We start from the raw sequence: 27,945 nt of genomic DNA, 5'->3' as shown, positions 1-27,945 counted from the left end.
ATCATACACACAGGACGTAGGGTATTACTCCACATCGAGGGTCCGAACCTGTATACATCGTGTGTCTTGTTTTCTGCTCAATCCCTGATCTCGAAAGTACCTTAGTTCAATTACCGATATATTGTCAGGAACTAATTTTTGACAGTGTCATTTTGTTTTGTTTTATTTTTGCCAAAGATTTTATTTTGATTTTGTGTTTACTGATTTCATTTTCCCAAATCAATCAAATTTCTTACCTTATTTACGCCTTTGAGATCCATGATCTGGTGGTAGTGTGCCTGCCACGACCCTTCTCTGCCGAGTTTCACTGCATGCAGTCAAAATCAGATTCACCAGTACGCGCTTAGTTGTGTATAGAAAAAGGTCACAACGATGATAAAAAAAAAACGATGCTCACAAACGGCATAATATTCACATGTACTGTAACCACTCTTTGTCAATAACTCTTGTTACAACAGGGTCTAGGGTTTATACTACAATCTCCCATCATTCTTTTATACCACAAAAAGGTTGTAGCAAGAGTTACTGAAAGGGTGAAAATTACCTCCTTATAAGGTACCTGTCTTGAGGTACCCCAATTAACATTGTACTTACCTCTTGGTAACCGGACAATATCTGAAAAGCAAACTGATTGGACTAGTAGCTCAGATCACTCAACACATGATGTTAAAGAAACTCGACCTATCTATATTTATACTTTTATAAAATATACGACCTATGACTGATTCGATTAATCTTTATCGTCCACCTAAATTGATCAAATGATCTTCGTGTAAAGTTAGACTCCGTTTCTCCTTCCAAAAATATATTTAATCTCCCATTAGTTGCCTTCTATATCTAAACGTCAAATATTTGTCTTCTATATATTCCAAAAATACAATTAATCTCCCATATTTATCTTTAATACCTAGACGTCCAATATTTGTCTTCCATACATTCACTGTCGGGTTTCTCCAGAGGGTGCGTCGCCTCCCGCACTTCGCCTACAATGTCAGCTTTTTAAAGAGTGTGTGCCGTTGCCCGCACGTCGCCTCCACCGCCGTCTACCATAAAGGTCGCCTCCATCGTGCTATATCTATACTAAGGTACTATTTGAGAATTATTTTCATCCCCTCATAAATCGGTTACTATCTTGATCCTCCTCACAACATTGCTATGGATGGTCGACTTTGGACAATACGGTCCCCTTTACCCTCCTGTCCAGGTACTCGTCATTATTCTTCCTCTTGAAATTACATAATCATGTTGTGAATTCCGTGTATACAAATGTCTCTTTTATTATGCTATATTCTTTTACTTCTTCGGATTGCTATATCCTGGATTGATTTCACGTGTGTGAAACACGTGTGCAGTGGCTAGTAGCACTAGTAACTTAGATCACTCAACACATGTTGTTAAAGAAACTCGACCAATCTATATCTACACTCCTATAAAATGGACGAGTTGTGGCAGATCTTAATAATCTCTACCGTACATCTCACATGATCAAACAGTCCACAATCAAGGTTGGTCCCCCGTCTCCCCCCTCTCCTATAATATGGAAGTCACAATCAATTAGCCGATTAACAATCAACCTACTCCCCACACGTCATCCTTGATCACCTTCCTTGATTACAACGTTCTCTCTTTCTTTTTGTCACTCTATTTCTAAAACTTAAATCAAGATAAATAATCATCACATAATGAAAGGCCATCTCCGCATCTCACGACCAGCTTGATTCAATCATCATGTATGCAAATTCTTCTTTTGTTATGCTATATTCTTTTACTTCTTCGAATTGATATATTATAGATTAATTCTACATGTGTGAAATATGTGTGCAGTTGCTAGTTTAGAAAAAAACTATGTAACATTGCATTAAGAAAAATGCAAAATTGTCTTATAGCACTGGATTGAAAGGGGTAGTTTTTGCTTGATTTCTCTGGTAGCACTGCCAAATGGCACTACCGCCTTCATCCCCCACCGCCTCCCCCAAATCGCGCTGCCAACCGCCTCCTCCTCCACCGCCTTCCACCAAATCACGTTGCCTACCATCTCTTCCACCTCCTTCCCCCAAATCCCGCGCGCCAGCGATTAGGTAGTGGCACAAAGGGCAGGGTCGGCTGTGACGGCATTGGAATGAGAGGCGTAGCCACCACCATAGTTTGGGCTTGGCCATGTCCAGAGAGATGGCATGGTAGCGGGCTGGAGAAGCAATTTGTGCACAACTGGGAGAAGCAAGTTGTATTGGCAATAAGGACGAGGGGTAGGAGGAGGACCACTAGTCGGGAAGGTGTTGTCGTTCTCGGCGATGAGCGTGCGGAACTCCTGTGATTCATACCCCAACCTCCACGCACTAAGGCAATGCACATCGGCTGTGAGACTCTAGAGCGACGCCGTTATCTTCGTCTAGCTCGAGGAGGGCGACTATGACTTATTCCCCTGGTTGGAGCGGCAAGATGACAGAGAGGAGAACGACGGTGGAGACGAGTAAGGCTGGACAAAAAGCTCAAGGCTCACGAGCTTGCTTGGGCTTGTGGCGGCTCGGCTCGACTCGTTGTCCAAACAAGCTGAGCCCGAGCCACCTTGCTGGCTTGTTTATGAATCGAGCTAAGCCTGAGCTAGCTCGCGAGCCAGACGAGCCCATGAAACTTGGCCTAGCTCAACTGTCCAGCCTAAGTCACTGCCTAACCCTAGGTCATCAGCTCAGCTCCACGCCTCCACGTGAACCATGCCTCCACTCCACGTCTCCACTCCAGCTCTTCAGCCGCAGCCCACCAGGACGCCACTCCGCTTGTCCGCCAGCTGGCCAGCCCCCAGTCCAGCAGTCCCCCACTCCCCTCGCGCGCCTCCAGGCTCTGGCTCTCCCTCCCCACACCGATGAGTCGGCAAAGCCATCCTCATTCCAGCGAGCCAGCAATGCTTCCCTTCGTCACTACGTCCTCCCCACGCCAGAGAACTGGCGACGCTGCCCTACCAACACCAGCGAGCCGATGACGCTGCCCTCCCCATGACGCCCTCCCGAGTCCCAACGCCACCCTCTCCACGCCAAGTCTAGCAAGCGGCAGTAGCCTAGGTACATGGCACATGGCACACACATGGTTGATGCATTTGCTCCCTAGAAAATTGCACTGACTCTTTATGGATTGTGGGAAAAAATAACACAATTCATGTATGTTGTAGCAAATCGTATGTAAGTTTGTAAAAATAATAGATTGTTACGATGATCCGTAGCGTAATTAATATGGTTAGCTAATGGCGCACAGGAGTGTATGTTGGTATTGCGGATTTTACATTCGTGTTTTCCCCTCTCTATACATATTATAGAATAATCTAACCTTATATTATATGGTTTTGTTCAGATATTTTTTGTGCACATTCATGTGTATATATGGTTTAGTTCATATTTCCCCCCTTCTCTGTACATTCATGTGTATGTAAGGTTTAGTTCATTTTTTTACTTCTCTGTGTACATATTACAGAATATGGTTCAGTTGGAATCTAATGAATGTGTGTCAGAAACTCAGAATAGTGTTTTGTTAAGATTTTCTCTTCTCTTTGTATAGATTACAGAATATGGTTTAGTTGAATCTAATGAATGTGTGTGTCTTGCAGTGGGGTAACATTTAATTTGGATGCTCATATTTCTTTTGTGTGATGCAACAACAACTCTATGGAGCAATATTAAAGTAAGCAAACCAGTACGTCCGCTTGCTCCTCTATCTGTCCCATCTCTCCATTGTTGGAAGTGCTGCCAAGTGATCCGTGGACAGGGACATCAATCTGACAAACTAGTAATCTCTACAATGGTACGAGAATGCCTTAATCTGACCAACTAGTGGGTGTATGTCTCAAAATATTTATATACCAAAATAATTTTATTGTATCCAAATTGTTAACTTGCTATAATTTATTCTTTGATTTGTAGTTGGTTTCTGATGACAATTCAGAGGATAACTCTTTTGACTTCAATGATGACATGTCAATGTCACATCCTAGTGATGATGGGAAACCAAAAGATATTTCTGGTGGAACAGAAGTGGGCAAGAAGTTGAAGGTCAAGGGGAGGAAGCGCTCTAGTGTTTGAAAAAACTTTAAGGAGGTCAAATTTCCATCCTCGGTAAAAAGGGACGGAAATAAAGGCAAAGTGTCTGTTTTGCTATACATTATATGCTTACAAACCTGGGGGAGCCACATCACATCTTATGAGGCACATGAAGAAATGCATGCCCTGCTTAAACAAATTGGTCAAGAATCTATATGGTTGGTCATTTGGTGTTATTTGTTCCTGTTACTTTTCTTGTTATTGGTATTGTTCTGCTATTATATGTTGTTGTCATCTGTTATACTGCAGCACAGTAATATAATTTTATATTGTTATTGTTATCTGTTGGCAGGCTCGCAAGCCCTCACGAGCTGGCTCGAGCCGGAATTTTAGCTCGGTTCGTGAACCAAGCCGAGCCAGCGTTACACCAAGCTTTCACAAGAGGCTCGTTTCCAGCCTTAGAGATGAGGGAACTCACGGGAGAAGATGGTGGTAACAGAATGGTGACTAAGCTAGACGGAGGGAGGACAGGAAGGAATCCATTTTTGAAATAGAGTAAAAAAATAGAGTGGATGCTATTTGTCATACGCTTGCTTTTTTCTTTTTTTCTTTCTAGATGATGAATCTGAGCCATCCAATCTCAATCCGACAATCCACATCCTTTCTTCTACCTCTCGTCTCTAACGTACTATTCTTCTTGCTTTGCCCCAGCCGCTCAACCATCACTCATCGCCGCGCTAACCAATACATTTTCAAACTCCCCCACCATCAACCCAACCTACCGCCCACCTACCGTTCATGGCTTTGGTGGTGCCACCGCCGCCTAGCCTCGCTGCATCGCACCGCACCACCACGCCGCAGCCCATCGTTGGTTCGGCCACCACCCAACCTCCCTCTAACCCCCGGAGTCACCGATGAACCCAAATCCTAATCCCTCCTCTAAACTCGTTGGTGTTCACACAGTTGCTGAAATCGAGGCATATGAAGATTAGGAAGCGTGAAAAAATAATGGCATGAGAGCAAATCCCTTCCGATCCAGTGCTACAGAGCAATTTTGCCAAAGAAAAAAATAACTACCCAAATTGGAGTTGAAAAAAAGTCGAACCACCTCTCATCAACTGAATTAGGTTAAGTTTCTCTCTACAGACGATGCTGACAAATACTTAGGTTTCCTGACAAAAATGTGTCTAAATAAATTAGTTTTTTTACGGTAGGTAATCTCGCATGTTACAGTGTTAGCTGGTGAGCTGTGTATTAGACTACGTAAATACAAGCTCATCATGAAGTACTACACCTGTCTGTCACCTATGCAATCCCACCTCTGTTCTCTTGTACATTCAGAACATCTTTCGTCTCCACATGGAAGATCAACAGTTCCTCTGATTTTTTGTTCCTTTTCAGAGGTTGAGAAAAACCTTGCAACCTTACAGAACCGACAAGATGACAACCACCGAACGTTGGATTATGGATAGTACCACAGTACATTCACTACAGTTGTGATGGTCGTACTATTGGTGCATCCATATTTTTGCTAATGCCTAGTTTCTGCAAATGGTGCGAATTCCTTGAGAAACATATGTAAAAGTTCTAAAAAATTCTTTAGAAAGATCTCATCTATAGGAGAGGCTGTATTTTAAATCTATACAAAATGGCGCGATCAAATTCAATCATGTTTGCGAAATACAAAAAGGACAAAGTTTAGGTGTAATAGTGTGAACAATGAGTTTCAGTGTATTACCAACGTTCTTTGCAAGTAAGTTGTTGGACATAGCAGAAATTGTACTACTTGTTTGAACCTTGGCAGCTAAGTGCTGGCATGTATACGGTCAACTGATATGGAATGTGACGTTTCTCCAAGAAGGCTGGAAAACAGTCGGCAACCATCCTGAAAGTGACACCTGAATAGTTGAATAATCTAGGACAAGGAGGAAGCAAAATTGTGTGTTCGGGAGTGGTTGAATTCGTAGGCACTAAACTCCTTGACCGAAACAGAAGATTTTCGATTCAGCAATAGCAAGCGTTCACCCTCACCGCATGTGACACCTGAGCTGGAAAAACAAGAGTAACCGATCAATACAGCGAAAATGAACATAACCAAATTCAGCATCGATTGTTGAAAAAAAAATCAGAAGAGAAATCCATGCACAAAAAGGTGTCACCGACATGCTTGGAATCAGTTCCGTGTTCACCGTTGTCATTGTTTACTTTCTTGCTTGCTGTGCCTCCGAAGCTGGCAGATTCATCCAGTAATCAGAAAGTAAAATGGAAAGCTAGAGAACAATAGATTACAGAGTTTGTGGTATGACATTACAAGTCCTTCCAGGTCCACCAGAAAAAGATAATAACGATAAAAAAAAAGAGATACCTGCTCCATGGCAATTCACATTTCCTATTCCTCTCGCAGTATTGCGTCTGTATTCTGTAGCGTCCTCAATCAACATCTTCAACGTTGGGAGTATATCTCCTGGGTTAGTTTCATAGATTGAAGCAGTTCCTGAAATCTTCTTGCAGTAGTATGATGAACATTCTTCTTGACATTGGAATATGGTATCATCGTACATATCTACTCCCAGATTATACACAACCTTTTGTTGCCAGGATCTGTTGACAATATATTTTTTTGATCGGCTGTTGACATGAAATTGAAGACAAATCAAGTGAATTATTTTCCCTGGAATGAGGTCAGGATATCTGCCTATTCATAATTGAGGAATAGAAAAAAGTTATGCAAAGTCAATGCCGGAAATATGGGAGGCCAAGAGTGGCAACAAACAGCAGCAGGACTGTAGTGCTTATGAGAAAATATCGACAAAACAGGGTGGTGCACAAAGAGGAACCACTAGAACAGGATTTCTGATTTCATATACTAATGCAGAGTATTCAACCAATTAGTATCATTAGCTTATAGTAGTAGGAGAAACAAGCAGCTAAATCTGCCTGAAAAATGGTTATAAGTTCACTCCCGTGTGTGGTGTAGGAGTCCCAACAAAGAACTGGACTTCTTACCAGTAGCATGAAAGTGCATATTGTCGTTCCTCAAAAACAAAGTGCATATGTTATACGTTTTGTACTTCACTTGAATGCATAAAGTAGCAACAGAAGAGTTTTATTTCATGAATACATATTTTTCTAAGAAAGGGCAGGCATATCATAGTACAAATGATTCTACATTTCATATTTTTGAATGTCTAGAGTACCAACAGAAGAGCTAATTTCTTGCATACTTATTTTTTAAAGGAGAAAGGGCATCCATATCATAGTAATGATTATTATCTTGTTTCCAGAAAAATCACCAACTGTTACAGTATGATTGATACATGGCATGCTCCTGCATATGATCTTACTTGTTGCAAGATAGGCATGCGTCTGAAATTAATTCCATAAGGTTCTTCAAAGATGGATAGCCATTTTACATCCTGTCTTGGTCACTCAAATTTTGTATGTCATTCTTGCACTAGGTCATCATTGATGAATTGTTAGGACTTATCTGCTTCAATTTTTTCAGCAGAATTTCAAGCACTCTGTTCATACTAATGCATTGGATGCTGCGAAAGGAACAAAACACTTAGATATTCTAAGCTCAATATAAACAGCTAATAGCACTGTACTGCATTATCAAAGAAGAATTTGGTCTTGGTGGAGCGCCGATTACCCCAGAACGTCCACTAATTAGGAACATAATCTGCCATCATACTTCTGTTTATGTCGTATTTCTTTGGGACAACAGCCTTCTTGTGTCCTGCTCACTGTACCTAATTCTCTCTCCCTCTTAATGAACTCAGCCATATAACTTAATTCGCCAGCCTGGAAACGGAGGGTTTGATTATTTAAGCACTCAAAAGAAAACAAAACAGGTCACTGCTAAATTTGTTTCTGTTTTTATCAAGAAAGAAAACAGATAAACACTAGGCATTTCACAACATTAATAACACTGTTCGACTAGCAAATGTGGCAGAGACTTCTCTTTCTTCTGGACCTGTTAAAGCCAAATCATATTACTTTAGGGGCTATTTGGTTCTCATCCCAAGGAAGCTAAGCTAAAATTTGGTCATGTTAAAATTGGAATCATGTCAATTTATCCATGCCAAGTAGTATTTGGTTTGAGACCAAATTAAAATTTTAGCCAGCATAAAATCGTGACAGCCATTTTGAAGGGTAAAATCTTGTCTAGCTTTGCTATAGAAAAATTTTGACCGGCTAAAATTTTTCAGGGCGCAACTAAATTTTGCTTTGAACTAAAAAAAAACCAAATTTCTTAGACGTGTCCAAATTTTAGCTTAATTTCTTAGAGCCAAGAACCAAACATCCCCTAAGTGCAAATGCCAGCCTCCAATATTAAAAACTTAGAATGATGATAATCCCCGATAGAAGCATCAACTACACAGTGTAGAGTTAAACCAGTAATTCTCAACAAGTCTCGATAGTGTAAGAAAAAACCTGCAACTTCGGAAAAAGCAGCTTCCTTTTGAATGTGATCCGAGAAAGCAAATGCAATAATCAATATGCAGGTGGTACAACCTTGACATTTGCTGTCTAAAAGTAGTACAACCTTGGAAGAGTACTCCTGAAAAGATAGGAAAGACTTTTTTTAGAACAGGTGAGATGACAATCGTACTAATGCAGTTAAACATGTGAATAATTATGTAAATGGGAGCATATCTGCTAAATCTACCACATCTCCACGCATTGATTCAATGGTATGAGAAATTCATGAAGGACGTAGGAAAATCTAACTAATAAATTTTGTAGTGAAATGCATTATCTTTCATTTGAATACAGAATAATGTGAACAAAATTGCACAAAGCAACCACGGAACAACCACCAACCCGGTTTCAGGATTCATGCAGTAATTAATCCTGCAATTTTCCATGGCGAATTGGCATGGCATACATACCAACAATTTTGAAGTGCCACTAGAATGAGTCAGCACTACTATAAAACATCATAAATTCCCGCATGCGAACAACGACTGAGGAGCAAAGAACCGACACTGATAGTGACTGTATCAATAGCGATTCTAGATACGAACTAGCACTGATATATCAGTGTCGATTCTAACCACAGACTGGCACTGATACTGATTATCAGTGCCGGTTCTAGTCACGAAGTTGGGAATACTCATTTTCTCAATTGCATGTTTTAACTCTTCAACACAAATAATGATATTCAGATCCACGTTTGAAGCAAGAGCATTTGATGAAATGGAATTGAAAGTTGCAGGCTTTTAGTCTCATGGGATTAGAGAAATAGAATCACGAGATAATTGTTGGTGATACAGTGGTGTCCTCGTGGGAGTAGGTTGGAGGCTATATATTTTGATCTCATTTTTGCAGTCTAACATGCGAAGCTAACACAATAGCTAGGGCCGGAGCTACAACTTAACATGCGCTAGCTTCATGCCTTCAGTATAAGCTTTCAGAATATTAGTTCCAAGTGGAGCCCAAACCTAAGCATGGGAGGATGACCCCAACCACCCGACCAATTTTAATACACAAACATGGGGACGACAAATTCAAAAGCACCATGAATCAATAGGCACGATCCTTGGCGCCCCTCAAGAAATAGACATGCACTGTCTCCGTCGGAGAGGTATTGTTCGTCTACAAGTAGCAATGCATGATTGATGCTAATTTGCTGCCGCTCAAAACAGACAATGTTTATGTCGTGCAGGGCTATACATGACATCACATTCGCACTCGAGGACAAAGACTTTCAAGTTGAGGATGGTCCAATCCCTCCATCCTTGAACAGGGTAGACGATGACGATCACCTCGATGACAATGACAATCAGGAATCACAAGATGGGCAATTAAACAAGAGGCCAAAAAACGCCCCTCCCAAAAATAATGCACAAAACACAAATGCTTTTGACTCTCTACAGGTGGACGCAACTACTCTAGCGGGAACCCTTGGGCCAACTAGCAGATAATCCTGTGTTGAGTGACAAGATTTGGTATCTATAGTGATCATTGCAGTGATGATTGACTTGATGATAAAAAGGTTGTTGCCGATTCAATTATTATTCGGCTTTGAATCGGAAGGCAGAGTGCTCCAGCTAGAGAAGATTGTACGAGATGAGATGGTAACTGCGGAGGACGACAAGATACAACAATGAAGTTCGGGGCTTGTTGAAAGTGTTTAGATGGGTTCCGACCAAGTGGTCTCTGACCAGGTCTCCATCCAGATGGTCTCCGATCAACTAGGTCTCCAACCAAGTGGTCTTCGTCCAGATGGCCTCTGACCAGGTCTCTGGCCAGGTGGCCTCCGACCAGGTCTCTGGCCAGGTGGCCTCCATCCAGATGGTCTCTGGCTAAGGTGGTCTCTAGCTAAGGCTAGTCAAGCTTCGAGCACGTTGATCTCCGAGCAGGCTGGTCAAGCTTCGAGCATGTTGGAACCCGAGTACATTGGTCTCCGAGCAGAGACTGGTCGAGCTCGAGCACGAGGATTCTGAGCAGGAGGTCGGATTGAGTGGTTACTGGTCGAATGTTGAGCACATGGTCGGACCGAGCAGGCAGTACGAGAGCAGGTGTTCAAATCGAGCATGTAGTCGAATCCAAGGAGGCCAAATTGCAATAAAGGATACTCGGGTAAATATATGGGAGTTTACGTAATCGAATAGGAAAGATATGTCAGTTAGTGAAAGTTTGGAGATTAGAAGGCATAGCTGAATCATAGCTGTAAGTTTTGTTCGGTATGACTTAGAAGTCCTGATCTTTTACGGCTAAGACTTGCCACCCTTTAAATAGAATAGGGTCATGGCCGATTGAATCATCATCAATCTTTTTACCTACCTCTTGTAGTCCCATCCCTTTCTCTTCTCCCTTTTGCTGCTACTCGTTCTTAATCTCGACGACCAAGGGCAAGCCGCCGGCCATCTGCACTGTAACGAGGTCCCTCCCGAGTGTGGGTGACGATGAAGGTCCAACGCGTGACACCACGACTAGGGTTTCCTAGGCGCTGCCTGTCAGATAGTTATCCTCAGATTTTCTGATCCACATCGGAGCTTCCGGTCCAGGATTGCACGCGAGGTGCTCAGTGGTTGGCATGTTGTATCATTTCGCGTCAACACACTGCTTCTAGGGGCATCGGGTATACGTCATGCCTTATTGCGGTGACCCCGTTTAACCCGAGATGGTCAAGGTCGACGTTGAGGATCGCTACGTAACAAACAATCAAAGGAGACAAACCATTAGTGACAGCTTCTCAGTACGCGTCACTAATACACTATTAGTGACGGGTTAAATGACGACCCATCACTAATGTGTGGCTCAGGTTGGGACTCGGCCAAGACTCGTCACTAATGAGGGGTCATTAGTGACGGCGAAGGAACAACCCGTCACTAAAGGTAGTAGTAATAGGTCACCTCAAAACCGGTCACTAATGATGGAGTCATTAGTAACATGTAGAGAGAGCACACTCATTAGTGACGGGTCACCTCAAAGCTCGTCACTAATGATGGAGTCATTAGTGACAGGTAGAGAGAGCACACTCATTAGTGATGGGTTAACTAAAGGTCCGTCACTAATGAGTCAGTCATTAGTGATGGATAGAAAAGACACGCTCATTAGTGAAGGGTGATAAAAACACATGTCACTAATGACTGACTCATTAGTGATAGGCCTTTAGGTGACCTGTCACTAATGACTGATCGGATCCTAACTCATAGCTGGTCGGGTAAAAAATTCATAACTTTTTCACTAAATCATATGAGAAAAAACTTTATATGAAAATTGTAGCCCTCGACAAGGTCTATAACTTTGTAGTTGATCACTTTTTTATTTGAATCCATATAGATGCACAAATAAATATATAAAGAATGTCGAAGAAACCACACATAGGGCCACAAACTGAAGTGCTGGATCTAGTGTAAAACTAGTAGGAATCATTGAAAAAGACACACATAGGGTCGTAAAGTTCAAAATTGCAAATTCAAAGATTTTTATCGTGAGTTTGGTAACTCGAATTGATAAAACGTCTGCGCGCAACACTATGTTTCCAAAAATTTCCAAGTAACTTGGAGAAGGTCAATTTTTGACGAAAAACTTTAGAGATCCTGTCAAGGGTCTTTCGAGCCTTTTTTGGGTAAAGAAAAGGTACAGGTCTAAGGAATTGTATTTTTTTTTTTTGGATGCTCCTCCTCGTTAGCTTCGAAAGTAGAGGTCGAATGTCGAAATCGGATTCCGTATGCAAAAGATATGGCTGTTTACTGAACACTGCACGAGTTGGACACAAACTTTTTCATACGGAGTCGAATAGAGACAAACTTTATATGAGCATCGTAGAACTCGACGAGATCTACAACTTTGTAGTTGACAAATTTTTCATTTAAGATCTTTTAGATGTTCAAATAGCCATTCAAACGTTCAATCAGAAGATGTCAAAAGGATTGATTTTGCTATTATACTCAACAACGAATGAGAGGTGAGATGGTTAGAGGGGTCACGCACGCAGAGCTCACTTCTAAGGTCACGAGTTCGATTCCTAGAATCGCGTGACTTGTGAATGGTCCGGTGCAGTCGGGTGAGCAATGACTTGTTGGGTGCCTGATCGGGTGTCAAATTTTTTTCAGACCAAAAATTATTTTCCTTTTTTTTATCTTTTAAAACACATATTAGTGACGGATCAGGACCAGATCCGTCACTAATGTAGAGTGTGGAGTCATTAGTGACGGGTTAGATCTAGACCCATCACTAATGTTTGTCATTGGTGACAGGTCGGGTCTAGACCTGTCACTAACGTGTAGTCATTAGTGAATGGTAGGATCTACACCCGTCACTAATGTGTATCATTAGTGACAAGTCCAGATAAGTTCACATTAGTGATCTGTTAAGAGTGACGGATAAAATACTCATCACTAATGAGCGTTATCACCCGCCACTAATGCGGATTTCTCACGTAGTGGATTGATAATAGCAAGAACAGTGAGATGAACATGATTAAAAGGCCGAAGACTGCATTCAAGGAGCTTTTGGATAAGTATGAGAAGGAAAAGATCGATACGATAAAATGCTAGTCGATTTAATAATTTTAGAAGACTGAGGTCATCATCAAAGCAAGGATTTGGCGATCAGTGTTATCAACAGAAGAGTGCAAATGAAAAGGTTCTGTTTCCACCATACAGAATGACATTGCCCATGCCTTGGAGATATCATCCAATTGTGTTTCCTCCTTGCCTGACATGGGGTTTCAACGGTATGTCACCACCTCAAATGCATTCTACTTCTTTTCATTCGGGATGGGTTTCGCCAAGGGGACCCGTGTTTGATAAATCATCATATCCTAACAATGACCGTTTTGATCGAAGAAATTGGTCTAATAATAAATGAGAGAACAAAGTGTGTAGGAAAGTGTATCGCATCAATGATAGTGGCAATGCTGATGGGCAATCAGATTTAGTTGGAAAGGAGGAAACACAGACTGATGTTGCTGCGAGGTCCATTATTATGCGAGGCAAAGTGGTCGAAGGATATACGATCAATATAATTATTGCCTATGCAAAGGAGTCGGCTGACTTAAAGGAATGTAAACAGCCAGTTACTGTTGTTGTCTTGGTTGCTAGTGATGATGCCAAAAAAAAAATGGTAGGATCTAGTCACAAGAATGTTGATGATGTCCGGACTAATATACGAGCTGAATGGAGAGGCAATGATACTATGGTTTCGGCTAGGGGAAATGCAAAAGCATCAGGTTTGGCTGCATTTGAAAGAAAGTTGAATGTGCATAAAAAAAGGAACGAGAGTGTCTATGCTGCCTGACACAAAGCCACAGCCGAAATGGCGTTCACTCGATTTATCATATCCACAGAAGGGAAGATTGTCGCAGCAACCTTGCACAAAAAGTTGAAAGAGAGGAAGATGGTTTGGGTCCCTGATGGTAGCAAAAAAAAAGGGTGAAACTAATATTCAAACATCAATTATTAAAGCTACCGAAAAGGAAAAGCTGAAGTTGACATCCAAACAACTTCAAGGCAACTGTGAGGATGAAAAAGTTGATCAACGTAGTCTTGGTCAGGCGTGGGGATCCAAAAGGCGATTACAATGTCAAAAGTCTGCAACGGGTACAAAAATAATTGACAACCATATCATTACTTTTTATGATCTATTCTGCCCATGCAAATGTCATTGACTCCTCATCCAGGTATGTTTGACTATCCATTGTGAACTGGGTATGGTCCTTGGATGCCGTTTTATGAGTCTTCATATTTTAGTTGGGTACCATAAAAAAGGGGGTGGATGTGATCGGTTGCTACAGTCATATCTAGAGCATTGTTATTATGTATTAAAAGTAGAAACATTTGTTAGAACTTTTTATTTCGGTTATATTAGTATGATCAAAGGGATATCTACACTAGAAATATGAATTGTTTCTGTCACCCGAGGGAATAAGAGCCAGTGTTTAAGTAGTAATCATTTTGGGCTTATAGTCGTGCTTGAGAGTCATGTTTATTTTTTAGCACGCAAGCTTTGCTAAAACACAGGGGCATGTTTTGATGACAAGATTTGATATCTATAATGATCATTGCAGTGATGATTGGCTTAATGATAAGAACTTAAGGCTATTGCTGATTCAGTTATTATTCATCTTTGAATCGGGAGGTTGAGTGCTCTGGTTAGAGAAGGTTGGACGACATCGAATGGTAATTGCGGAGGACAACAAGATACAACAATGAAGTTTGAGGCTTGTCGGAAGTGTTCAGATGGGTTCTGACCAGGTTTCCAACCAAGTGGTCTCCAACCAGGTCTCCACCCAGATGGCCTCCGACAAGGTCTTCAGCCATGTGTTCTCTGACCAGGTCTCCGTCCAGATGGCCTCTGACTAGGTCTCTGTCCAGATGGCCTTCGACCAGGTGGCCTCCATCTAAGTGGTCTCTGGCTAAGGTGGTCTCTGGCTAAGGTGGTCTCAGGTCAAGGTGGTCTTCAGCTAAGGTGGTCTCTGGCTAAGGCTGGTCGAGCTTCGAGCACGTTGGAACCCGAGCACTTTGATCCTTGAGAAGGGACTGGTCGAGCTCGAGCACAAGGATTCTGAGCAAAAGGTCAGATCGAGCGGTGACTAGTCGAATTTGGATCACATGGTCATATCGAACAGTGACTGGTTGAATGTTGAGCACAAAATTGGACCGAGTATGCGGTACAAGAGCAGGTGTTCAGATCGAGCATGTAGTCGAATCTAAGAAGGCCGAATTGCAATAAAGGATACTCAGGTAGATATATGGGAGTTTACATAGTCGAATAGGAAATATATGTTAGTTATAGAAAGTTTGGAGATCATAAGGTATAGCCGAATCATATCTGTAAGTCTTGTTCGATTTGAATTAGGAGTCCTATTTTTTTTACAGCTAAGACTTGAAGCCCATTAAATAGAAGAGGGTCATGGCCGATTAAATCATCATCAATTGATAAAAAATACACTCGCATATATCTTTTTACCTAGCTCCTATAGTCTCGTCCCTTTCTCTTCTCCCTCATGTTTATACTCATTCTTGATCTTGATGACCAAGGACAAGCCATCGGCCATCTGCACTCTGATGGGTCCCTCCCGAGTATGGGTGATGACGAAGGTCCAATGGCGTGGCACCACGACTAGAGTTTCCTAGGTGCTCCTCGTCGGATAGTTATCGTCAGAACTTCTGATCCACATCGGAGCTTCCAGTCCAAGATAGCACACGAGGTGCTTAGTGTTTGGCACGTGGCGTCTTTTCGCGTCAACACATAGCTTCTAGGGGCATCGGGGATTGGCCGCGCCTTACTGTGGTGACCCCGTTTAACCTGAGATGGTCAAGGTCGGCGTCGAGGTTTGAGGCAATTCCCCCTCCCTGGAGCACCAAGGCCGTTTATCATACATAATCAACCCGCTGCGACAAAAACTCTGGCGGCCTCTGCATATGACAGCTTTGTGGCTCCTCGGGTTGTCGCAAAGACACCCTGGACTGGTTCACCTCTGCATCACCCTACCAGTGAGATTGGCACCTCATCATCCCGGGGCGCCTCCCCTATCGCAACTATCATGGCTGTTAAGCCACAAACCACCACACCAATAAGCGCTACTTTGGGAGTGGTTGCGGCATCAGAAGTAGTCACCACAGTTGCGCGTGGTAGGTGCACTAGTTGTGGTTGACGGTATCCATGTGAAGGACATGTCAAAATTGCAGGTCACCATGGGAGGTGCGATTGGCAATGCCCGGGCAGTGGACGTGTCATTATCGCTGGATGCCCTCGTTGGCTCGACACGCGCAGCTGGTAGAAATGGCCCAGCGGGCATGGTGGGCGCACTCAGCGCTACTCGTGTGACCAACCCCGCAGGGACGCAAATGGGCATGGTGGACTCAGGTCGCCCGACTGGCGTAATCAAGACTCTGGGCTCCTCAATTGGCATGCCTAGCGCATCCGGCAAGCTGGGTGTCGTTCCACCTCCAAGCAACATGGTCTTAGACCCCTCGTTTGGGGCCATGACAGCATCTGGCAAGCCAGGTGCAGCTCTTATATCCTCGCCTATGGCCGCAAGGACAATTGTGTCAACCATGGCATGATCGGTTGGTGTGAACTTGGGCCAAGGCGTGGCCGCTGGGAAGGTACCAGATTTAGATGGCGCGTGTTGGTTGCCAAATGCCATCATGCACAATACCATGTTGACCGAGACACCGCGGGACTGTTGCAAGACCTCGAGCAACCCTACTCAGGTCTCGAGTGATCTACACCGAAGTGGGCGCTCTACTGTGCTTGCCAATTCTGAGGGGGATACAATGACCGACGACGAGACTATGGTCAGGGCCAGGGGTGAAGCTAGAACTTAAATTATGGTGGTGCCAAATATACAATCCAAACTAAATATTGATCATAAAGCTCAGTTTACCCTGATGCACATATGATCAAAATAAGACACTACTAAAATTTTAATATACCCTGAGGCCAGTGCACCAAGGTATCTTTACCTAGCTTCGCCTCTGGTCAGGGCTATGGGGCGTGTAGCAACAAGGAACTTGAACTCGCTTGTCAAGAACACATCGATGGCTGCTAACTCCAAGCTCTCACGTTCGATAGCGTTTGCCATGCAGCGCATCACATCTAGGAATCTTGACTCTCCTATGTTGTTCACGCCAGCGAAGAACTACTTGAAGCTGCCACATTTGACAATGCCCTTCATGGAATTCCTGCTGATGCATGGTGCCTGGAGACAACTGAACAACGGTTGTGCTCATATTGTTTGATTCAAGAACTTCATGCTTCTAGGGCTGACCGCTCGGATCTTTCCGTATTTCGGCTCACAGTGTGGACGAATGATCCTGAGCTATTTTCGCCAATTAAGGACCTACTCATTGCAGAACTGGAGGATCATGGGTTGGTAGAGGGGCCACTGGCCAATAAGACTTTAGCATATCCTATCGACATCCAACTAACAGAGGTCATTGATTTCTCACACCTGCCGCGAGAACTCAAGGGCGGTCACTGTCTTATGGCTTGGCCGAAGGTGTGCTGGCCGTGAGAACTCAAGGGACTGGGCATACACGACCTCACGACGCTCGGGTGGGCATCGAGAATGCGATGGTTGTGGTTACAAAAAACACAATATGACAAGCCATGGGCGGCATTTGATGTACCCATCCATGCTAATGTTAAGGCACTCTTCTCGGTTTCGGTAATCACCATGGAGGGCAATGGTGGTAGCACTTTATTCTGGACAGATAGGTGGTTACATGGGCAAGTGATTTCTGAGCTTCCACCTCATCTTCATGATCTCATCCCCAAATGATTGGCCAACAAGCGCACGGTTCAAGAAGTGCTCCTAGGGAGAAGATGGATCCAAGATATTTGAGGTGCTCTCTGTTACAGCTCTTCAGAGTACCTTGTCCTATGGGACTTGGTGTTGGAGTTTTTACTTCAGCCGAAGGCCGAGGATGAACATAGATGGAGGTTTACGGAGTCTGGACAATATTATGTTTAGTTGGCATATAAGGCCTTCTTCCACGGCGCCGTTCATTTTGAGCCATGGAAACATATTTGGAAGTCCTGGGCTCCGAAACATTGTCAATTTTTCCTTTGGCTAGCAGTACACAATATATGTTGGACAGCTGATTGTCTTGCTCGGAGGGCTTTGCCACATCCTGAGAGATGCCCACTTTGTGGTCAAGTAATGTACCCATCCAACACATCCTAACCTCATGTGTCTTCGTGAGGTAGGTCAGGTTCTTTTTGTTCAGGCGGTTTGGGATCCAGATGTGACGCCACAACCCGAAGATTTGGTGTTCTGCGATTGGTAGGTAAGGACAAGCAATATGTTTACCAAACAAGTGGGATTCAATTCGCTTGTAATTCTAGGCACTTGGCTCATTTGTAAACACCGCAACAATTGTGTTTTCAATGGTGTGATGCCCAATATCAAAAAAATATCTGCGGCTGGTCTGCGAAGAAGCTAAACTTTGGTGCGATGCAGGAGCAAAAGGGTTGTGAGCTCAATGGCTCCCTCCTAACCCATTTGGTGCATGAAGCTGTTGAGATGGATTTGGATGAGGTGGAGCTTGGAAGCAAAAATCTAAGACCTGAAGGCTACAACTTGTAAATCTGGGTCCAAAATCTCAAAGAAAAAGGGCTGTGTTGGTTTGATAAAAAAAACAACCAAAAAGTAGAAACAAAGAATCGTTCAACATGAGAGGAATTTTTTGGAATATCAGAGGTCTTAGCGACTTGGCTAAAATTCGTTTCATTGCTGAATGTGTTAGTGAGTATAAGCTGAATTTTCTTGCTCTTTTGGAAACGGGGAAACATGATGCCGATACGGTATTCCTTAACCAACTTTCTGGAGATTTGGAATTTTCGTGTCATTGTCTACCCCCCCCCCTCCCGCGTGGTAGATCTAGTGGTATTTTATTAGGGGTCATAACTATGAGATCATGAATAGCTTCGATGGGGAATTCTTTGTCAAATTCCATCTTCAAAATAAAGATGATGAATATGTTTGGTGCATGATGATAGTCTATGGACTAGCCCAAGTGGAATTCAAGGCTGACTTCCTTATGGAACTAGGCCCAAGACATGTCACAATGATTTGTATCCCACGTTGTTGGGTGGCGACTTCAATATGCTGAGGTTTTGCTAGGAAAAGAATAATGACAGATTTCATAATAGATGGTCTTACTTGTTTAATGCTATCATAGACAGCTTAGACCATAAGTAAATTTGCCTATCCGCCAGTCAATTCACCTTGGCCAACAATCACTAAATCCCCATATTTGAAAAGCTTGACCAGGTACTACTGACCATGGAATGGTAAGCAAAGTTTCCATTGGTTTCAGTCCGTACCCTAGAGCGAACAAAAATTTTAGATCATGCCCCCTTCTCATGGATTGAGGTAACATGCCTGGACAAGGACGTCACATTCCATTCAAGTTCGAGCTAGGATGGCTAAACCGTGAGGATTTTATCGAATGTGTGTCGGATGTATGGAATAAACCACACAAAGAAAAAATTACTAAGTATCATTGATGAGATATACAAATTGGCCAAGGTACGAGGACTGTCTGATTTCGAGATTGACCTAAAGAATCAATCGAACGAACAGTTAGTTAAACTCCTTAGAGAGGAGGAACTCAAATGGTACTAACGGGCCAACACAACACACGTGTAGCTTGGAGGCAACAACACGAAATATTTTCATATGCCAGCAAATGTAGACATTGAAAACAACGCATTTTCAGCCTCAATCAAGAGGAGGAAACAATTGAGGGAAAGGAACACATAAAAACATACATTGCTAAATATTACAAGGGTCTTTTCAGTCCACTGGTGAGTAATCACTTCATGATGATGGAATAACGAAGAGATGGCATCTCCCATGTGTCTGAACATAAAAATGAATGCCTCCTTGCATCTTTCACAGAAAAAGAGGTCAGGGATGTCGTGTTCAAATGAAACATAATAAAGCGCCAGGCCCAAATGGTTTCCTAGCTAAATTCGGCCAGTTCTTCTAGGACATCATTAAGGATGACCTTATGCCTCTATTCCATGAATTACACTCTAGAAAGCTACAAATTCACAGTCTCAATTACAAAAACATCTCTATTACCAAAAACCAAAGAGGCAAACCAAATTTAAAAGTATTGGCCAATCTGCCTGTTGAACATTAGCTTCAAAATATTCACAAAAGTAGCAACTAATCGGTTTTATGGCATGGCAAATAAGATAATCCGTCCCTCACAAACAACTTTTCTGTGAGGGGAGAAATATCATAGAAGGGGTGGCAATCCTACATGAAACAATCCACAAACTTCATCGCAGGAAAATGAATGGTGTCATTCTTAAAATCGACTTCAAAAAGGCATATGATAAGGTCAAATGGACTTTTCTCATGCAGAATCTCCGGATGAAAAGTTTTTCCCAGAAGTGGTGCTCCTGGGTAGAGAACTTCCACTCAGGGGGTAGTGTAACCATCAAAGGTAATGACGACATCGGCCCTTACTTCCAAACAAAAAAATGGGTACGCCAGGAAGACCCCTTCTGTTCAATACTGCTTAACATCGTGGTTGATATGTTAGCAGTTTTCATAGAGAGACCAAAATCTAATGGCCAGATTAGAGGGGTTGTTCCGCATCTAATTGAGAATGAACTATCCATCCTTCAATATGTGGATGACATAATCCTATTTATCGAACATGATTTGGAAAAGGCTCAAAACATGAAGCTCTTACTTCACGCTTTCGAACGACTGTCTGGGCTCAAATTCAACTTCTATAAAAGTGAACTATTCTATTTTGGGGAGGCACAAGACAAAGCTGAACAGTATACACAATTTTTTGGGTGTGCGATGGGCCAATTACCGATGAGGTACCTTGGCATGCCAATCCACTACCAAAAACTAAGAAATGTTGATTGGAAAGGAGCAAAAGATCAATTTGCTAAGAGACTAAGCAGTTGGATAGGCAAACATCTATCATCATGTGATAGAATTGTTCTTATCAACTTGGTTCTCTCTAGTCTACCAAAGCACATGATGTTTGTTTTCAAAATTCCATGAGGGGTCCTTCAACAACTTGATTACTTTCTAGATTATACTGGTAAAGTGACGATCATAAAAAAAAAAGTACCACCTATCGAAATGGAGGATCATCTGCCAACCCAAAGAGCAGGGTGGTTTAGGGATCCAAGACCTCGATGTGCAGAACATATCCCTACTCTGTAAATGGTTATTTAAACTGCTTAATGAGGATGGGAAAATGGTAAGAATTTCTAAGGAACAAATATATGGGGACAAAAGCTCTTTCACAGGTTCAGTAGAAACAAGTCCAGTAGAAACAAGGGGATTCTCACTTCTGGGCTGGGATGATGAGCGTGAAGGGACGTCTACTCCGCTTTGGTACCTTCACTATCAAAGATGGCTCACAAATCAGATTCTAGGAGGACACATGGTTAGGGAACTCTCCACTATGTGATTAATACCCCAATCTGTACAATATAGTGCATCATAAAGAAAAAAAATCATGGCCAAGTGATACAATCACCTCATGTGACTATTACATTCTGGTGGAATCTAACTGGTCTAAGGTTGATAGCTTGGAATGACCTATTGTTAAAGCTTAATGACAATAATATCACACAAGAGCAGGATGAGTTTAACCAGAATTTGACCCAAAACAATTTTTCGGTGAATTCCTTATACTGGGCCCTAAAACATATTGATACCCCAAATATAAATAAACATATATGGAAATTGAAAGTACCCTCTAAAATCAAAATCTTTCTCTAGTAAATCTAACAAAGAGTTTTGCTAATCAAGGATAATCTAGTAAAAAGAAAATGGCAAGACAGTCATAAGTGTTGCTTTTGTCACAAAGACGGGATAATAAAGCATCTATTTTTATTGGCAATTCGCCTGTTTCGCATGGTTCATCATCCAGGCGGCTATAAACCTTTACCCACCCTGTAATATATCTCATATGATGGGAAACTGGCTACGAGGCCTTAGTCAAAGATAAAAAGCTCATATACTAGTTGGAGTGGTGGTGCTATGTTGGTCGCTATGTCTATGCAGAAACGATATTATCTTTAATAAGAGGACAATTTTAATCTCCTTTGCATGTTATCTATACATGAGCATATTGACTCCATAATTGGTATGTGCTTCAGCAGTCGATCTCTCGAGGGATGGAAGCAGTGGCATGTACGTGACTAGAGCAATCAGTGAGAGAGCTCTTTGTCAGACATGGATGGGCTTCTAGGCTTCAGATCACGAGTCCACCACCATAATGTCGCCTATTTCAAGCTTCCCCTATCAGATGAGGATTCTGTTTTATTTTCGATTGTTCTCTTTTGTCTTTTGGGCTGTGTGCATCTTGGTCATGGTGAGGTTGGGAGCAACTCTTTATCCGGTTGTATCCCCTTGTTACGATGATAAGAGTTAATAAAGCTTCCTTTATCAAAAATAATTCCATTTCTACTGAATCATAGTACAAGGTGCAACCACTACCTCACCTTTTAACATATTTCTATATTTCTGGGATTTCAAGATATAACCTTTATACTATCCACCAAGCATCATACCTTTCCAATCATGGACATGTGATCCATCATGACACTCCAATTTTCCTCTCTAATGCTCAACTCTATAGTGATAGATCTAACACAATGTAGGAGTGCGGTGCAAAGCGTGTTGATCGGCCTTATAAGTGAACCACCTCTCTCTATATATTACAACACACCATAAAGTTCTATTTAACATACACTAGAAGAATCTACATCATACTTGACGACCTAGCCACGTTCCTGGTCATCATCTCCACTCGAATAGTCAGAATGATCATGAAGGAAGCATAATGGAGTTTGTTAACAACTTTGTTCATCACAAGGTAGGGCAGTAGGAGGGGACCTCCCTTCGAACCCAAGCCTCTGATTGGGTATTCAACATGACCATAGAAAGTGTTAACGTGTATATCTTAGGCATTGTATAGGTTGGTTAGGAGATAAGTCACAATTTCTTAGATACATATCTTACAGACTCGTATATTTTTTTTCCATGTATATCAATTGCTATCCCTTGTAATCTCCCGTATATGGTTACATATACAAAACTGGAGGTCGCCATGATTTGTGCAGTGGTGCTTTCCCAAACTATATCTCGGAGGAGGAAGAAGCAATAATAACCTTAATTCTTGCAGTGTGCTTTCCCATATGGTTACATGCAATCCACCCTCGACATATTGATTAGTTTGCTTGGTCACACAAGGTGAGGCAATGACAGCCTGACGGGCCTCCCTCTAGGACTAGGGTCTTATGGAGTTCTTGGACATGACTGTCAGGAATAGACACTATCACAGAAAGGGCCATCTTTACCACCATTTCACTGTCAGTTCTTTAAGTTCCAGACACGCATCAAAAGCCAAGCCAACACGAACCGATAGTGGCAGTAGTTATCACTGTCGAGATATACTCAAAGGCATTCCCTTTAACAATTAGTAGATAGCCCATGTAGGTCATAGTACACTAAGCCAAGTCCTTCGGATAGAACATGGTGAACTGATGACATCAATATTGTTCAAACGTATCCTGAATGCTCCTACATTTACAAAGCACTAAGTTTCTCAGTGTCCAAATTTCACTTAAATGCATATGAGTTTCATGGAGCAAAGCATGTTTGTATTTTAATACCCACAAGATCAAAAGTTGTCTTGATATGAATGTGCTAGTTACTAATAAGACGATACATAAAACCAGCTTGTTCTCAGGTAAGTCAAAAAACTAAAGAAACTGAACCATATCGATGTGAGCGCAAACATGAAAAGGTTATTTTAGGAAACCTAGCACATCTATGCAAGGAATGCACTTGCTAGATGGTGTATCAAATTTAAGGGTCATGTTCAGCTTCAATCATATAGGAGTCACTAAGAAATTAAATTGTTATGGTGTGATCTTTTCTTCTCGGTAGTTTTATTAATTAATATAATTCAATATATGTGGGTATGAGAGTCCATGTGCATAAACAATGTCGGTGATTCAAGTAACGGAAGGCATCCTACTCCCCATATAGAAGTATTGTGACTCTGCATCATATTGCTCACCATGACATTTTTAGGTTTGGCTATACATTCAGGTTCTTCTGTTTTGATTTTTCACCAAGTGTATTCCCATTTTACATATCCATCATCAATTCAAGGAGGCAAAGGTGTGATATTACATAATAATTCAGTTACAAAGTTTCCTTGCTAATTAATCTTTTGGATCGGAACGGGATTCTTTTGCAACTTTGTATTTGGACTAATGTAATTAAGTTACTAGGCTAATAGAACAGAAAGCAAACCAAGATGAAAAATAGCATTTCGTTTGTGTAGCAATAACAGGAAAATATTAGAGACAGGTAGGCAACTGCATGCTTTACATACAGTACTATTGGTTCATCATATGCTGCTGGCTTGCAATGTGTGCAAAACATAAACGTGGAACAAGCAACATCATAATATACTATACAAGGACAAAAAAGTAAGAAAAGAATATAAAAATTATCTATTTACAAAGAGATCAAGAGTACATTTCCTTCAAAAAGAAGAAACTAAGAGTGCATGTATGGATATACTAGTTTTTCCTCTCTATTTTTTTTCTCTCTCACACAACAAGAAGCCCGCGTTTCTTTCTTGTTGAGTTTTAATAAATTAAATGGCCTAGCTTGAAATCAAAACCAGCATCCCATGGAAAAAACTTCAAAACTATTTGATAGAAAAAATAGTGTGGACAGTCTAAAATTCGATAGATTCTTAATTATCTATCAAATATCGATTGGTTCCACATGTACACTTCCGACCACAAAAAACTGATACCCATTTCAAGCGAGACATAACTCACATAATGATTCGTTCGGTGCATTTGTGAGAAAGGCAATACAAAAAGGTGCTCGACTAGCTAGCACAAAGAGTAAGTTATTATAACTTTCAGAATCATGAACCATGGTTATATGCTCCAATTATCTCAATTCCTTAAGACACGGTTAACCAATAACACCAACCAGTACTGTATATTCTACAAATCCACCTCATTTCAACTGAACAGGTACCCTCAGATGATAGTACTTTACACGCAGCCAATCCAGTTTGTGTACTCCACGACCGATGCAAAAAAAATGGGTTTATCTCATGAAATGGTATTTGAATTCCAATAACTTAACTTCTAGCTAGTTTTTTCAGTTGCACATAAACTTTTAAATGAAACATTGCAACTTATCAAAATCCAAAGCTCCAATACGAACCGCATCCATGATTGTGTATCCAAATTTCAACAAACACATATGTTCAAAAATGAAAATTCAACACACGCATGCAACCACGCTGAAACAAGCCACAATATTTTATTTTCAGTTTTGAACCACACAAGCTAAGTTATATCCTCAAAGAAAGCATTAAAGCTCAATTAGCTAGTAGAAAGAGAAAGTTCTGTCATACCTTAGTCATAAGCAGCAAATGGCGTTTCCCATTAAATCATGACGCCCATGTCCTGAAAGAAAAAAAAAAAGGAAGAAAGCAGCAGTTAATGGGTCACTCACTCACTCATTATTCATGAACAGACAGGAAGGACCACAAGATAATGCATGGTAAACCAGGCCACCCTGAAGACACGAAGCAATGAATCATAAAGGCAGTGACTCTTACCCCTCCTCATCAGTAACACTGTAAAGAGCAGCAGTATTCTTTCTACTCTGTGTGTGTGTAAAGAGAAGGATATGATATGAGTAGAGAGAAGAGATGAAAAATCATGAGGGAGCACAAGAAGGGATCTCGAACGAGAAAGGGGGCCATCCAAAACCAAAAGGCCAAGTTGTGTGTGTGTGTGTGTGTGTGTGTGTGTGTGTGTGTGTGTGTGTGTGTGTGAGAGAGAGAGAGAGAGAGAGAGAGAGAGAGAGAGAGAGAGGTACCTAAGATGCAAGCCAGATCTGGCAAAAGCAAGGTGAGGCCACCGTCTTTGCCAAATATGGCTCATCGCATGGTAACCTCCATGCTCCATTTTTTAGCCAACATGAGCTCATGAGCAGCACAACCATCACTATCGCCATGGCCGCAGGAGGTCCCAAGAACTCCAAACCAAGAACCTCAGCAAGAAAGTGCAGAAACGATGCAGCAATAATGGCTACAGTATGTAAGAGAGAAGATGAGCTGCACCAAAGGAGAGAAAAAGAGAGACAGAAAGAGATAGTATGATGCAGTCTTTGTTCTGTTAAATCCTTACAGTGTTGCGGTGTACTATGAGCATCTCCTGAATTCAGCTTCCAAGGCAGGCTGCGAGCAGCTGGGAGCTAGACGGGGAAGAAAAATCTTGGGGACAAGCAAAATAAATGGCCAAACCAATCATTTTTCAGTGTACTGCAAAGCCACAATAGCTTGTTCCTCGGAGTACTCTTTGCATGCCGTGCCATCAGTATCAGCAACCTCATCTCTTCCTCCTCCTCGGTAGTAGCTCCCCGACAGCCTGACGGAAAGGGATCAAATCGAGAGCAAAAAATATACAAATCAATGCGTATATCTAGAAGATAATGAAGTGACATGTCCTTGCTGCCTGCAAAAGCCAGCGTCCTCTCGCGGCATGTGTGTCCAACTCTGCGCGGCACGGTTTCCACCGCGCCACAGCAAAAGCCTCTCTCCTCCGGTAGTGTCTGTCGCCTAAACTCAGATCAGAACGGCTGGATTGAATTGAACAGAAGCGGCTCAGGACGAGGGAGAGGCTGACAGAAAGAGGAGCGAGCACGCGGCGGGGACGGCATGCCTTCGATGCCGACCGCCGCGCCGGGTGCTCACTCTCTTCTGTCAATCTCTTCAGGGCCTTTCTCACGCCTCAAGCACTGCTGAAACCAAATAAACGCAAACGAAATATGGAACAATTAACAGGGAGCTAGATGAATCGATTCTTCTTGGATCCGGTGAGCGGCGGCCGTACTGGAACTGGAAGCAGGAGGAGGAAGAACGGAGAGAAGAATTTGGTTTCTTGGTGTTTGGGTTCGTTCAATGGGAGGGGAGGGGAGAGCGATGGGACGGGAGGTCGTACCTCAGTACCTCGGCTAAGCTAACTTCAGTGAAGCGAAGACACCTCCTGAATTATTTAAGTACGCTGTGCAGTTGTTAGCCTCTTCTCAGTGTTAAGAGTGTGCTAATCAGATGGAGCAACAGTAACATATCCATGCATCCATCCCCCCTCCGCACAGAAAGCAAGTCCCCAGCGTTCGAAGGACGGTGAGGGGGCAGGGGCTCCGTCCTCCCGCGTGGGGTCTGCTGCAACCCACGGCTATCGGTTTAAGGTTTAATGGAGCATTTTAAAAGTACCACCTCCATTTCCAGCTTCAAATGCTGTTTTCACTGTTCAAACTGTTGGAAATAAACACACCATGGTACGTTCCTGGCGTGTGTGAGTCGGTGCGTGCGTGAGTTAGTTTGATTGAGTCGGAGTCTGTTGGAGGAGCCGTGTGCGTGGCGTTGATCCGAGTGGAGGAGGCCGCATCGTCTAGGCGAGCTGGTGGCTCACGGAGGACGCCGAGCGGGTCCTTCGGATCGTGGCGCGAAGGCCGGACGTGGAGGATTAGCTCCGTGCATCGCCTGGCCTATATGTAAGCCCCGTGCTCCCTTGTACTCAGGCTAAGTCCATTTTAATACAGAGCAGGCCAAGATACAGGAGCAGTGGCTCCGCGGCGTTCGTCGCCGGCAAACACTAGAGCTTCGTCTCCCTCGCCGGCGTTTCTGTGTTCGTGAGTGTGAGTGCTAGCTAGGGGCTGGGCCAACACAAACTTTATCTAAACAGTTTTTTAAAAAACAATGGAGAGAAATGGAAAAATCCCATCCTTTGAGGGTCGTGGCTATTCGTACTGGAAGGTGCACATGGAGGCTTATCTTTTAAGCCATGGAAGTTTTATTTGGGAGATTGTTGACTCTAACTATGAAATTTCTATTGCTCGTACTTCTCAGGT

General features: G+C 42.5%; 1 long non-coding RNA gene across 14 annotated transcripts; it reads right to left on the bottom strand.

The window, feature by feature from the left end:
* Positions 1-24: 24 nt before the first annotated feature.
* LOC133927127 (uncharacterized) lies at positions 25-27,226 on the bottom strand. 14 transcript variants are annotated; one of them, XR_009911259.1, is made up of 9 exons: positions 26,220-27,223; positions 25,909-26,120; positions 25,439-25,490; positions 8,463-8,589; positions 6,391-7,829; positions 6,189-6,255; positions 5,764-6,073; positions 237-307; positions 25-100 (listed from the first exon to the last, which is right to left on the bottom strand). It is a non-coding gene; the product is annotated as an uncharacterized LOC133927127 (long non-coding RNA). The 14 variants fall into 14 exon arrangements; XR_009911268.1 differs by lacking the exons at positions 25-100; positions 237-307 and having other exon boundaries at positions 5,605-5,910; positions 6,002-6,073; positions 26,220-27,224; XR_009911258.1 differs by lacking the exons at positions 25-100; positions 237-307 and having other exon boundaries at positions 5,605-6,073; positions 6,391-7,570; positions 7,678-7,829.
* Positions 27,227-27,945: the final 719 nt, after the last annotated feature.

This window comes from Phragmites australis, chromosome 8 (genome assembly GCF_958298935.1).
Source record: "Phragmites australis chromosome 8, lpPhrAust1.1, whole genome shotgun sequence".
NCBI lineage: Eukaryota > Viridiplantae > Streptophyta > Magnoliopsida > Poales > Poaceae > Phragmites > Phragmites australis.
The sequence above is the reverse complement of the archived record's forward strand: the minus strand, read 5'-3'. Positions and strand labels throughout refer to the sequence as shown.